This window comes from Podarcis muralis, chromosome 9, assembly GCF_964188315.1.
Source record: "Podarcis muralis chromosome 9, rPodMur119.hap1.1, whole genome shotgun sequence".
Lineage (NCBI taxonomy): Eukaryota > Metazoa > Chordata > Lepidosauria > Squamata > Lacertidae > Podarcis > Podarcis muralis.
The window spans coordinates 56,825,649-56,837,338 of record NC_135663.1 but is presented as its reverse complement, the minus strand read 5'-3'; positions in this window follow the sequence as shown (position 1 = coordinate 56,837,338).

The following is an 11,690-nucleotide window of genomic DNA, read 5'->3' as shown; positions in this document are numbered from 1 at the left end:
TGCTCCTTTTGAACACCAAGACCGCAAATGCATCCATCATTCTAATTTTGCATCTCAAACACTTTCACCTAAGGACATAAAACATCTGCTCCTGTTGGATCAGCTATTGCTGCTGGTTAAATGCACCACTGCAAGTGGGGAACTCGAGATCAAGGACAAGCTCATCTCTGAAGCCATTCACATTCAGGGTTACACAATTATCAGGACTGCACGTATTGAATAAGGAAGTATTCTGTACAAGGGTGAGTTCTGTACACTTGTGAGTTCATCATCCCATTCCTTTACCCTGAAGTCTGCACAGTTCCAACACACTAGCAGGATATGGAGAAGACCAGGGCAGAATGGATTTCAAGGCACATCTTTCAGCACTACTGGGTGAGATCTGCCTTTAATTAATAAGGGATTGCTTTATTTATTTCTTTAGAGCATTTGTACCCTGGTCTTCAACCCAAAAGGCTCCCAGAGTGGCTTACATACAATCAAGACAGTCCCTGCCTACAGGCTTACAACCTAAAAGACACAGCATGCAAGGAAAAAGGGACAGGGAAAGATGAGGGGGAAAACCTCACAAGCCGATTCTTAAATAATAGTTCTTATAATGACCAGCTGGAATGGAAACAGTCTGGAGCAGGAGACATCCGATGGAGCTGATCTTTCAGCAGATGGAATGAGCCCTGCTTCTCATCTCTCCTACTGAAGCATCACTGCTGGAATGGTTGCTACCCAGTGATGCTTGAGGAACAGGAGGCCCAATGGAGCTGGCCTTGCACTGGAGCTATAGAACGAGTCCTGCTTCTCATCTCCCTCACTGAGGCAGAAGCTTTAGGCCTGCTTCTGATGTTTGCCTTAGGGGATAGATGCAGAAGCTGTGGATCTCACCGTCGGCCATTGTCAATGCCAACTGCAGCCTAACAACATTTCAGGGGGTAGGAAGTGCATTTCTTTATGTTACTGAAGTGGCGGGGAAGATCTGAGGCGGGTGGGAAGGAACTCACGGTCCAGGTTGTCCCCACACTGGCACTGCTGTTGTTTTTGAGAGAGGTGATGCTGCTGAGCCGAGAAGTCAAAATACAACCGATTTCCACAGAGAATGGATTTTCTGGTGCATGGCACAGGAGATTTCCAGGCTGTAGCAGCTGCAACACCCTAAACACAATGTCTAAATGAACCTTCAGAAGCACACTCTGCCTGTATGCTTGCTGCCACTTTGTTTGAGAGAAGGAGGCTTATATACCGAGGAGCAAATAACAAAATATGTACCTTCATTCCTTGGTGTTAAGCGAGTGTATTAACTGGTGAGTCTGATCTGGCCTTTACCCACCATCTTGCTTCCAGAAGATGAGTCGAGTGAGAAGCATTATTTAAAGTCCTTAACCTTTTAATGGCCCTAAAAGCATCTTACATTCCCTCCACACCTAAGAGTGCTGTGGGGTTGTGCGTTGGCCCGGACAGTTCCATCTGAGCTCCAGGATGAATTCCTTTTACGTGTAAGCTTTATTGGATTTCTAGAAATGACAAAGAAAACCACATAAATGCTCCACGTAGATTAGCAGGTCATCCTTTGGCCTCTTTGCTCTCAAAAAATGAAACCTCCTTGATCCTAGACCATAAAAGGACTTCTGAATTCCATTGAGCTTCTCTTTGATTTCTGCCCCCAAACGTTGCATTTTCCCACAGTGCCGAAGTTCTGTGTTTCGTTAAGGATCTATTATCTCCCTCCCTCCCCACTCCCTCTTTAGCACCCCTGCTTGTTTTGAAGATTCCCTGTGAATTTTTGGTGATGCCTAAAAGACAATAAATCATAACGATGAACGTTTGTTTTGCAAATACTACATCTGTAATATTTTTTCTCCTTTCAAGGTAATGTAATTTCTACCTTTCATAATACACACTTTTAGTTTAATATTGACCTATGTAGCAGCCAGCATCTGTCACAACCTGTCATCACATCCTAGCACACTGTCAGCCAACATAGTGTCATCCAGAGGTTGTTGGACTCAAACTCCCATCAGCCCCAGCGAGCATGACCAGTGGTGATGGAAGTTGTGGTTCAAGAAGAGCTGGAGGGCACCATGTTGGCTATTCCTATTTTAGCATCACTAAGAAACTGAATCCAAGATGGTGCTCTGCACATAGGGGCTAGCCCAATTTTCAGGTGTGTTTGCTGAGTTCCAAAAGAAAATGGATTGCAGCTGAAGTCGCAATGGAGAAAACCTACCCCTCATGTTGATATACCCACTAGGCACAAGAGCAGGTTTAATCTCCCAATCTAATGGTGTTTCTGAATACACTGCTGTTCAGATGCTGCACTTCTGGATAACATTGTGATTGAAGTGGGGGCTTAAGGTGCAGGGCCTTCTGGCGGTTCCCTCACTGCGAGAAGCTAAGCTACAGGGAACCAGGAAGAGGGCCTTCTTGGTAGTGGCGCCCGCCCTGTGGAACGCCCTCCCACCAGATGTCAAAGAGATAAAGAACTACCTGACATTTAGAAAACATCTGAAGGCAGCCCTGTTTAGGGAAGTTTTTAATGTGTGACATTTTAATGTATTTTTAATATTTGTTGGAAGCTGCCCACTGTGGTTATTAAACTTAGATCTTGTACTGCCCAAATATTCTGACTACTGTATTTTTCTGTGTATAACACCCCCCCGTGTATAAGATGCCCCCTTATTTTTGGGGACTCTAAATTAGGAAAATTAGGAAAATGGGGGGAAATTGCACAGAATTGTTTAAGCTTTTTTGGGGGAGGATTGCCCATAGTTGTTCAGCATTTTTTTTTTTTGGGGGGGTGCCCAGAGTCGTTGAGATTTTTTTTTAGGGGGAGCTGCAGAAAATTGCTCACCTGTCTGACCTATGCTGCCACTACCATGCGTAGTCTAACCCCACGCTTGCAGAAGAAGCAAATCGCCCGCCCCACAGCAATAGCCAATCAACACCAGCCCTTGTCGCAGCCACCAATAACACGCCTAATAGCCACTGACAATCTCCGGCTCGCGGCAGCAACCAATCCCATGCACTATCCATGTGTAAGACGACCCCCTATTTTTAGCATAATTTTTTAATAAAGAAACCTCTTCTTAATCAAGGAAAAGTACGGTAAGATCATGGCTTTAAAAAGTAAGGTAAAGGTAAAGGTACCCCTGCCCGTACGGGCCAGTCTTGACAGACTCTAGGGTTGTGCGCCCATCTCACTCAAGAGGCCGGGGGCCAGCGCTGTCCGGAGACACTTCCGGGTCATGTGGCCAGCGTGACATCGCTGCTCTGGCAAGCCAGAGCCGCACACGGAAACGCCGTTTACCTTCCCACTAGTAAGCGGTCCCTATTTATCTACTTGCACCCGGGGGTGCTTTCGAACTGCTAGGTTGGCAGGCACTGGGACCGAACGACGGGAGCGCACCCCGCCGCGGGGATTAGAACCGCCGACCTTTCGATTGGCAAGCCCTAGGCGCTGAGGCTTTAACCCACAGCGCCACCCGCGTCCCTTAAAAAGTATCAAGACACAATTTTACAATTGTCTGTTTTGAGATGATATGTTTTTGGAAATGTGCATTGAAATGCAAATTAAATAAAGAAATGGGACAAAGGCAACTTATGGGTTCAAATATGCTGAAGGGATGCAGACCAAAACAGATTGATTTCCCCTATCCCTCCATTCTCTATTCTCAACAGGGTCTTCACAATCTTGCTGTGAAGCGTGCAGATTAAAAATTAAGTCCTACAGTTCCTCTGGGAGAAGGTGGATCATTATGTGGGCACCAGTAATGCAAACATTAAATTGACACCTGGTTAACATTACCACAGTGAATAATAGAGTACCAATGACAACTGGGTGGCAGCCAGCGAGGGCTTATAGTAATGAAGATCATTTCCCTCCTTTCAATGTCTCTGGCTGGGTAGTAAAATATGTCTTAATTTAACTTGTCAGGTAGCGTTAGTAGAACAGAAACGCAATTACGGTATGCACCAATGGGATTTAAGCCGACAACCGTCTCATGTAACAGTGACAAGTCTTTACAAGTAGCTGAGTCATCCATATGGCTTTGTTTTCCTTATGGGGCTTCTTTTTCTTTCCCAGTTTTAATAATTTCCCAGAGTTTGGCTGAAATTTTTGCTGTGCTTCCAAAGTGGGTGTTCTGTCTCCCTGCCTCTCTCCTTTGGCACCCTTTGCTTGTGGCAATGCAAGAGAGTCTTGAGATTGTCTGGTATATATCACCTTATGTTGTGAACCTCCTCTCAGCACCATGAATAGAATAGAATTTTATTATTACGGTCACAGACCAGTTCCGGCTCACTTACAATATCAGGAAAATCATAAAACGCAACAGGAATGCATTGAATTGCAATTGGGTATAACAGAGACGTAGGGACGCGGGTGGCGCTGTGGGTTAAAGCCTCAGCGCCTAGGGCTTGCCGATCGAAAGGTCGGCGGTTCGAATCCCCGCGGCGGGGTGCGCTCCCGTTGCTTGGTCCCAGCACCTGCCAACCTAGCAGTTCGAAAGCACCCCCGGGTGCAAGTAGATAAATAGGGACCGCTTACTGGTGGGAAGGTAAACGGCGTTTCCGTGTGCTGCGCTGGCTCGCCAGATGCAGCTTTGTCACGCTGGCCACGTGACCCGGAAGTGTCTGCGGACAGCGCTGGCCCCCGGCCTCTTGAGTGAGATGGGCGCACAACCCTAGAGTCTGTCAAGACTGGCCCATACGGGCAGGGGTACCTTTACCTTTACCTTTTATAACAGAGACAATTCAGATATAGCGGCAGTTAAAAATATATATTAAATCTTGATCACTAAAATATAACCTAAAATTGTCATTTAAAACCTTAATAATTTTGATAGTACAGCTTGTTCCCTAAGTTTTATGGCAGTCGCACAGAATCTGGCCACCCTTAGCGTGATCTCTAGATCCTTGTCCTCTACCAGGAGTTTTAGACATTGAAGTTCGTTTCCACTTGGAGATTTTTGTATAACAGGAGTGATAAATACCGAGCTTATATCCCCGTAGAAATGGCAGCGTAACAAGACATGAGAGACAGTTTCTACCTCCATCAAGCCGCAGGGACAGACTCATTCCACGTATGCTTTACCCTCGAATGTGCCCTGCAATAAGGCAGATGGTAGCACGTTGAATCTAGCGAGGGTAAATGACCGTCTGTATTTGGGTATTTGTAATTTTGACAAACAATTTGCTGGGGTAAATCCTCTCCCATTATCATGGGATACCATGAATTCACAGCAAAGTTGACACTGTGCAATTCAATTCAGTGGGTTGTACCCGGTGGTGGCTTTGCCTTGGAAGAAAGCACTTCCTATTGCGCAGATCAAAGCTCCTGGTTTTCACTTCCCACTCCTCCCTCCACAACCCTAAAAAGCTGCTTTTTATGGCTGGGGGTCTCTCTGGTACAAGGGGCTGCAGTAGGGTGACAGGTAGGACAGATGAAAATATGATATGCTGACTTTCAGGAACAGAAGTGCTTTGCCTTACAACAGGAGTGGGTAACCTTTGGTCCTTCAGATGTTTCTGAACTAAAATTCTCAGCAGCCCCAGAAAGCATGGCCAGTGGATTAGCAATATCTTTAGGGTTGGATGGCAGGTTGAGAGGAGTTCCCTACCAGGACCGACTTTGCTCCTGTACCCAAGACATCAATTCTATAAAACATATTTTGCTGCACTGTGCGAAATACGAGCAAGCCAGGGCTGAACTGATATTACCCTTGCTGGTACCTTTCCTGGGAAAATCAGAGGCCCACTATGTCAGGTTCCTATTGGAAGACAGGACAAACACTAGAACATTAGCAGTGGTGAAGTTTTTATCAGTGGTTGCAAGAACCAATGATCACTATCTTTAAGTCTAAACAAAATGCTTGTTTAACCTGGAGGTAGGCTGTCTGTGCATTGCTTTGTAACGATTTGTTGGGACTCTGGACTGTAATAAAGATTGATGATGATATCTTTAGGTTAGGTATCATCTTCCCACCTCAGAATCTTTGTAGTCTTGGCCACCCACTTTGTAATCCTCCTGGGGCAGGGGTGGCTCATATGGTTTTGCCGCCTGAGGCAACATGGAAAGGTAAATGGTAAAGGTAAAGGACCCCTGGATGGTTAAGTCCAGTCAAAGGCTCATCTCGCTTTCAGGCCAAGGAAGCCTGCATTTGTCCACAGACAGCTTTTCGGGTCATATGGCCAGCATGAGTAAACCGCTTCTGGCACAACGGAACACCGTGATGGAAACCAGAGCGCACAGAAACACCGCTTACCGTCCCATCATAGCAGTACCTATTTATCTACTTGCACTGGTATGCTTTTAAACTGCTAAGTTGGCAGGAGCTGGGACAGAGCAACGGGCGCTCACACCATCGCAGGGATTCGAACCATCAATCTTCTGATCGGCAAGTCCAAGAGGCTCAGTGGTTTAGACCATAGTCCCACCTGCATCCCATATGAAAAGGTACTCCCTGCTCCCACCACAGCCTCACTTGCTGGGGTTACATGGCTTCTGGGTTCCGGGTGAGATCTTGTGAGAGATTCATGAGATCTTGCTAGAAGCTGCAGCTGCTTGTGTGTCAAGACTCCACGACCCCACAGTCCCCTAGGGAGTGAATAACCAGACAAAACAACAGCATACAGGGTTATGGGTTCAAAAAGGCCACAACTTTTATTGGTTACAGATGTGGACAGTTTGGCATAGGCATTGGGTGAAGCCAAATTATTTCACTCCAGCCCATCTGCTGGGAATGCATCTAAGGGTAAACCACCACTTGGGAGGGGGGCTATGACCTATGCTAGGGCAGGCTGCAATTTATCCCCCTGGGATCGGGCCCAGGCCAGCTCATTGGCTGGCTGGGCCCACCCCCAGGGAACACCTGCTCAAACCGGCTGGCAGCCATCCAACCAGCCATTCACCAGGTGATCATTGTCGTTGGCCTGTGGTCCATTTGCAACACTGCTCACCATTGAAGGTAAGCAGACTCCTCCCTGCTTCTCTGGTAGAAGCAGTGGCAGCAGGGGACAGGTGGGTAGGGTACCCCTGCAATGGGAGAAGTGAGAAGCAGTGGCAGTGGCAAGCTCTCGCAGAAGCTCCACGAGAACTTTCTGGAAGCCACCACTTCTCACATCTCCAGTGGCAGTAGGGGGAGGGTAGTGGTGCCCTGGGTGTGCCGCCCCTTGGGATTCTGCCGCCCGAGGCGGCTGCCTCAGTCTGCCTCATAGGTGGGCTGGGGCTGTCATGGGTCCTGCTTCCCCAGCAGTTTAAGTTCAGGAAAGGGCAAAAGGAGCAACTTACGGCAAGAAGTACAGGTTCAGGAACAAACTGAGTGACGACTTGTGCCTTCAACAGCTCTTTGGCTGGCACAACAGGGCAAGCCTTTTCCAGGACGGAAATACAATTATGGGGAAAAGCTTTTCGTGTGGATATTTTGTCCGCCAGAGATCTTATTACTTTATTTCGAAACTGTCCTTCAGCACCACAGCTTTTAACATTCTGAATGCTGAATCCCAACCGCCCCCATCCTGCAAAGATGACCTTTTAATGAAATAATAATAATAATAATAAAATCATTTATATGAACTTGAACCGGACTAGCTCATTTTGGGAAAAAGGGCAAGCTTCAACTATAATTAGTTACTTTTTGGACGAGACGAACTTAAATTAGAACTAGTTCCTTTTTAAAACGAACTTTCCAAGCACTGGAATTAATCATGGCATCATGTCACTTTTTGCTTTCAGTTACAGAAAACAGGTGGCTAAAAGGCTATGATAAAATATCATTTGTTCACTGAATTAATGGAAGAATGTCGTAGGAAGAATAAAGCAGGAAACCTGCGGTTTTAAGAACTATTCTCATTTCCTTCAGTGAAAGGACCTTTGTTGGGAATTTCTACTGTCTAATAAAATAAGGACTTTGATTCAGGACTTGTGCTGAATCGGTGTGTAAACATCAGCAGGTACAGAATAATGAGAATTCATGTGGGTCAACGATCTCGAGAGCCATTACTTTATTTATTGTGCGATTTACTAGTTCTCTGCTTCAGTTCTTCTACATTTTTTATTGCCAATTCCTTAATAAGTATGAGAAGATAGCCGTCTTCCCGCTTTTTCTTCTGAAATTAAAGGTCATATTCTGACTAAGAATTCATTCATATGTAAAGGGCATATCTTTGCAGAAATATGCTGCAAAATTACTATTCCAACCTGAGAGCTGCTCATGTGAGAATAAAATGTGGGTCTTTGCCACCCCAAATATTTAAAAAGCATGATCTGGCCCTTCACATCGTAAGATAAGGGGTGGGTGAACCTGCCCATTTTGTTTTTTTCTCAGTTTCTCATTTTTCCAATTAAATTTATTTCACTGGCATTTTAATGTGAATTTCCTTTAATAGACAAGTTTATGTGCAATGTTGTCTAATATACACATTTCTGCAAAGCAATTTCCTCTAATATAATTCATTTTTGCATGTTTGTTTTCACTAATATATGCACTTTTATGCACGCTTCATCCCAGTATGTGCACTTTTGCATACCTTTATTGGTCTGCAAAGTGCACTGCGTGATTTGGATAACTGCAGATTTCGAAGGATGGCTGTATTTCTGAAATCAGATTGTCTTGGAAAGTGCAAATTCCATAGGTTCACCTATAAAATGTGAATTGAATAAAAAATTCTCCCCTATTGCTGCTTCAGAGCACATTGTTTAACTTTGAAGTACAGGTAATGCTGCTCACATGTTACTTTGCATGACACAAATTTTAATGGAAGCCCATCACATATCGTTTAAATGGTTTCCTTTTCCTCGAGTTCACATTCAGCAGGGATTAGAGAAAATGTCGGCGTTAATTAAAAGTAGATGTCCTGCATCCGTACCAACATAGCTCAGGCTGTGTTCTGTATCTTTGAACCAGATCTCTCACAAGCATAATCATCTAGGATTTCCATTAAACTTGTGCATGTTTTCAGAGGAGGTTAATCTTACCTCAGTTTGAATTAGATAATTAGATATTAACTTCAGCCTGAATAGTCCATTTCCTACTAGGTCTCCAGCAAGCCACTTTTCCACATAGATTCTGACTTTGCAGCTGTCATTTATCCCAGCCTTTGGCCAATGAAGGCACCTTTTGTTCTACTGATAAGCAGCACATTGTTCACTACTCAGGTGCCCAGAACGAAATGTATAAGAGGCATACAATGAGCGTCTCTCCGGTCTTTCTTTCTTTCTTATTTATTTATTTTTTAAAAAGAAATTCTTGCTTAGCTTGAGATATTTTGTTCTAGCCTATTTTGTTCTCTTTACCTCTTTCCATCTAAAAAAAAGAAAAGAAAAAAGAAAAGAAAAAGAAGAAGTGGATGGAGGGTCTCTCAGTTTGGAAGTGAAATGGGGCCACCCAAATGTGATGGTTTCCACATACTCCTTGGTTGTGTAGAAGTATAGTTGTAGGTCTGTGGTGTCCAAACTTTTTTCAAAGAGAGCCAGATTTGATGAAGTGAAGGGCTGTGAGGGCCGACCAAAGGGCTGACCAAAGTTGTTGACCTTTTTTCAGGATTGAAGTTGTTGAACTTTTTAAAGGATTTTACCCCAGGAAATAAACTGCCACAGGGGCCAGAATAGGCCCCTGGAACGGATTTTGCACATGTCTGTTGTAGGTAAACTAAAAGAGAATTTAAAACAAAACTGCCCAACAAGAACCTACGAGTTTGCAGATTAATAATAATAATAATAATAATAATAATAATAATAATAATAATTTATTTATACCCCGCCCATCTGGCTGGGCTTCCCCAGCCACTCTGGGCATCTTCCAAAAAAATCTTAAAATACTGCAATACATCAAACATTAAAAGCTTCTCTAAACAGGGCTGCCTTCAGATGTCTTCTAAAAGTCTGGTAGTTGTTGTTCTTTTTGACATCTGGTGGGAGGGCGTTCCACCGGGCGGGTGCCACTACCGAGAAGGCCCTCTGCCTGGTTCCCTGTAACTTAGCTTTTTGCAGTGAGGGAACCGCCAGAAGGCCCTTGGTGCTGAACCTCAGTGTCCGGGTAGAACGATGGGGGTGGAGACGCTCTTTCAGATATACTGGACCGAGGCCGTTTAGATTGTTGATGACAGTCGAGCTTAAGTGAGACAGAGGAGAAAAAAGGGGTCTAAAGCATTTTATCATAGGAAGTCAATCCCTGGAGCCAGGAAGAGAAAAATGTGTCTGTTATCCCATCTTCACTCTTGAAGCTCCCCTATCCTGAAAGGACTAAATCAGCACAAGGCTGGTGTTCCAGTCTGGCTTGATCCCTGAGCAGAAGCATAACTCTTAAGGGATTTAAAAATAAATAAATAATATTTTGTATTAGTTTTCAATTATAGTCCAATAATGGCCTCATTATAACACTGCCAAATTATAATACGATTACTAATACCAATCATTTAGATAACAAATTGTATAATTTAGGTGGCTCCCCTTCATGCTAGAATTGATGGCTTGATGATTTTCTTTATTTCTGTGTTCCAAAATCTTATTAATTTCAATTACACTCCAGTCAAGATAACAATCCCTTGTACACCAACTACAGTATTAGCAACTTCCATTCGTATTGATACATTAAATGATTTATGAAACTACAGGCGAGGCACTCCATCTATATCCTTGTTCTTCCTGTGTGTGGCAGTTATACAGTCCGTGATGTTTCTTCCCGTCCTTGTAAAATGTTTTGTCTCTCTTTTCCTGGTTGTTGCTGTTCTCTATTATGCTTAGGGTGGAGTTAATATCCCACAGCTGTTCCAGAAATTCTTCACTGCTCCGATTGTTTTGCAACTTTAACAGCAGCTGCAAAAATCACACTGTCCCAATAAATAACCTGTTTTTGCCATTTTCCTTCTCAGCCTAGGAAGGAGAGTGATCTGTCGAACTGAAATTTCCTGAGCAGAAGCATTACTCTTAAGGGATGTTGATGTGTTGCGCAATTGTGTTACAGGCAGTGGCATAGTATGGGGAGGCAGGGGGATATGGCCCCAGACAAAAAATTCTGAGGGGACATTCCACAAGGCATAGATAAGCCGGAATCCAGGGTACTGTAGGTAAGGGTGCTGAGAGTTGTTTGGAGACCTCTATGCCCCTCACAGAGCGACATTTCCCAGAGTTCCCTGGGAAAAGGAATTAGTGACTAAACCACTTTGAAAATTGTAGTTCTGTCAGGAGACTAGGAATCTCCTAACACCTTTCAGCACCCCGAACAACCTACAACTCCCAGGATTCTTTGGCAGAAGCCATGACTGTATAAAGTTGTATGATATGTCATTAAATATATAGTTCCTATAGGGCTACACTTGCTGTAATCAGAGGTATTATTTATTATTCTTGATTTAATAAATTTATATACCATCCTTCAACTGAGGATCACAGTATAAAAACACAAAAAATACGTAACATAATAAATGAAACAATAACACCCACAACCAGTATTGTTATTTATTAATATTTGTTTTCAGAGCAGAAAGTATATGTCAAAGCCACTTCAACCACATGTAGAATGTCTGCCTGTCTTCACCCTTAGACTGACTGAAATAATGCAGAACATTCTGGAAGTGAGGCCCAAAACATGGGTGTTCTTGGGTAGACCATTTAATGTGGAAACGGTTCCCAAAGGCAAGGAAGTTTAACAGCCATTGATGTGGACTTTCAGTGTTTCTTCTGTTAACAACAAATGTCCTTT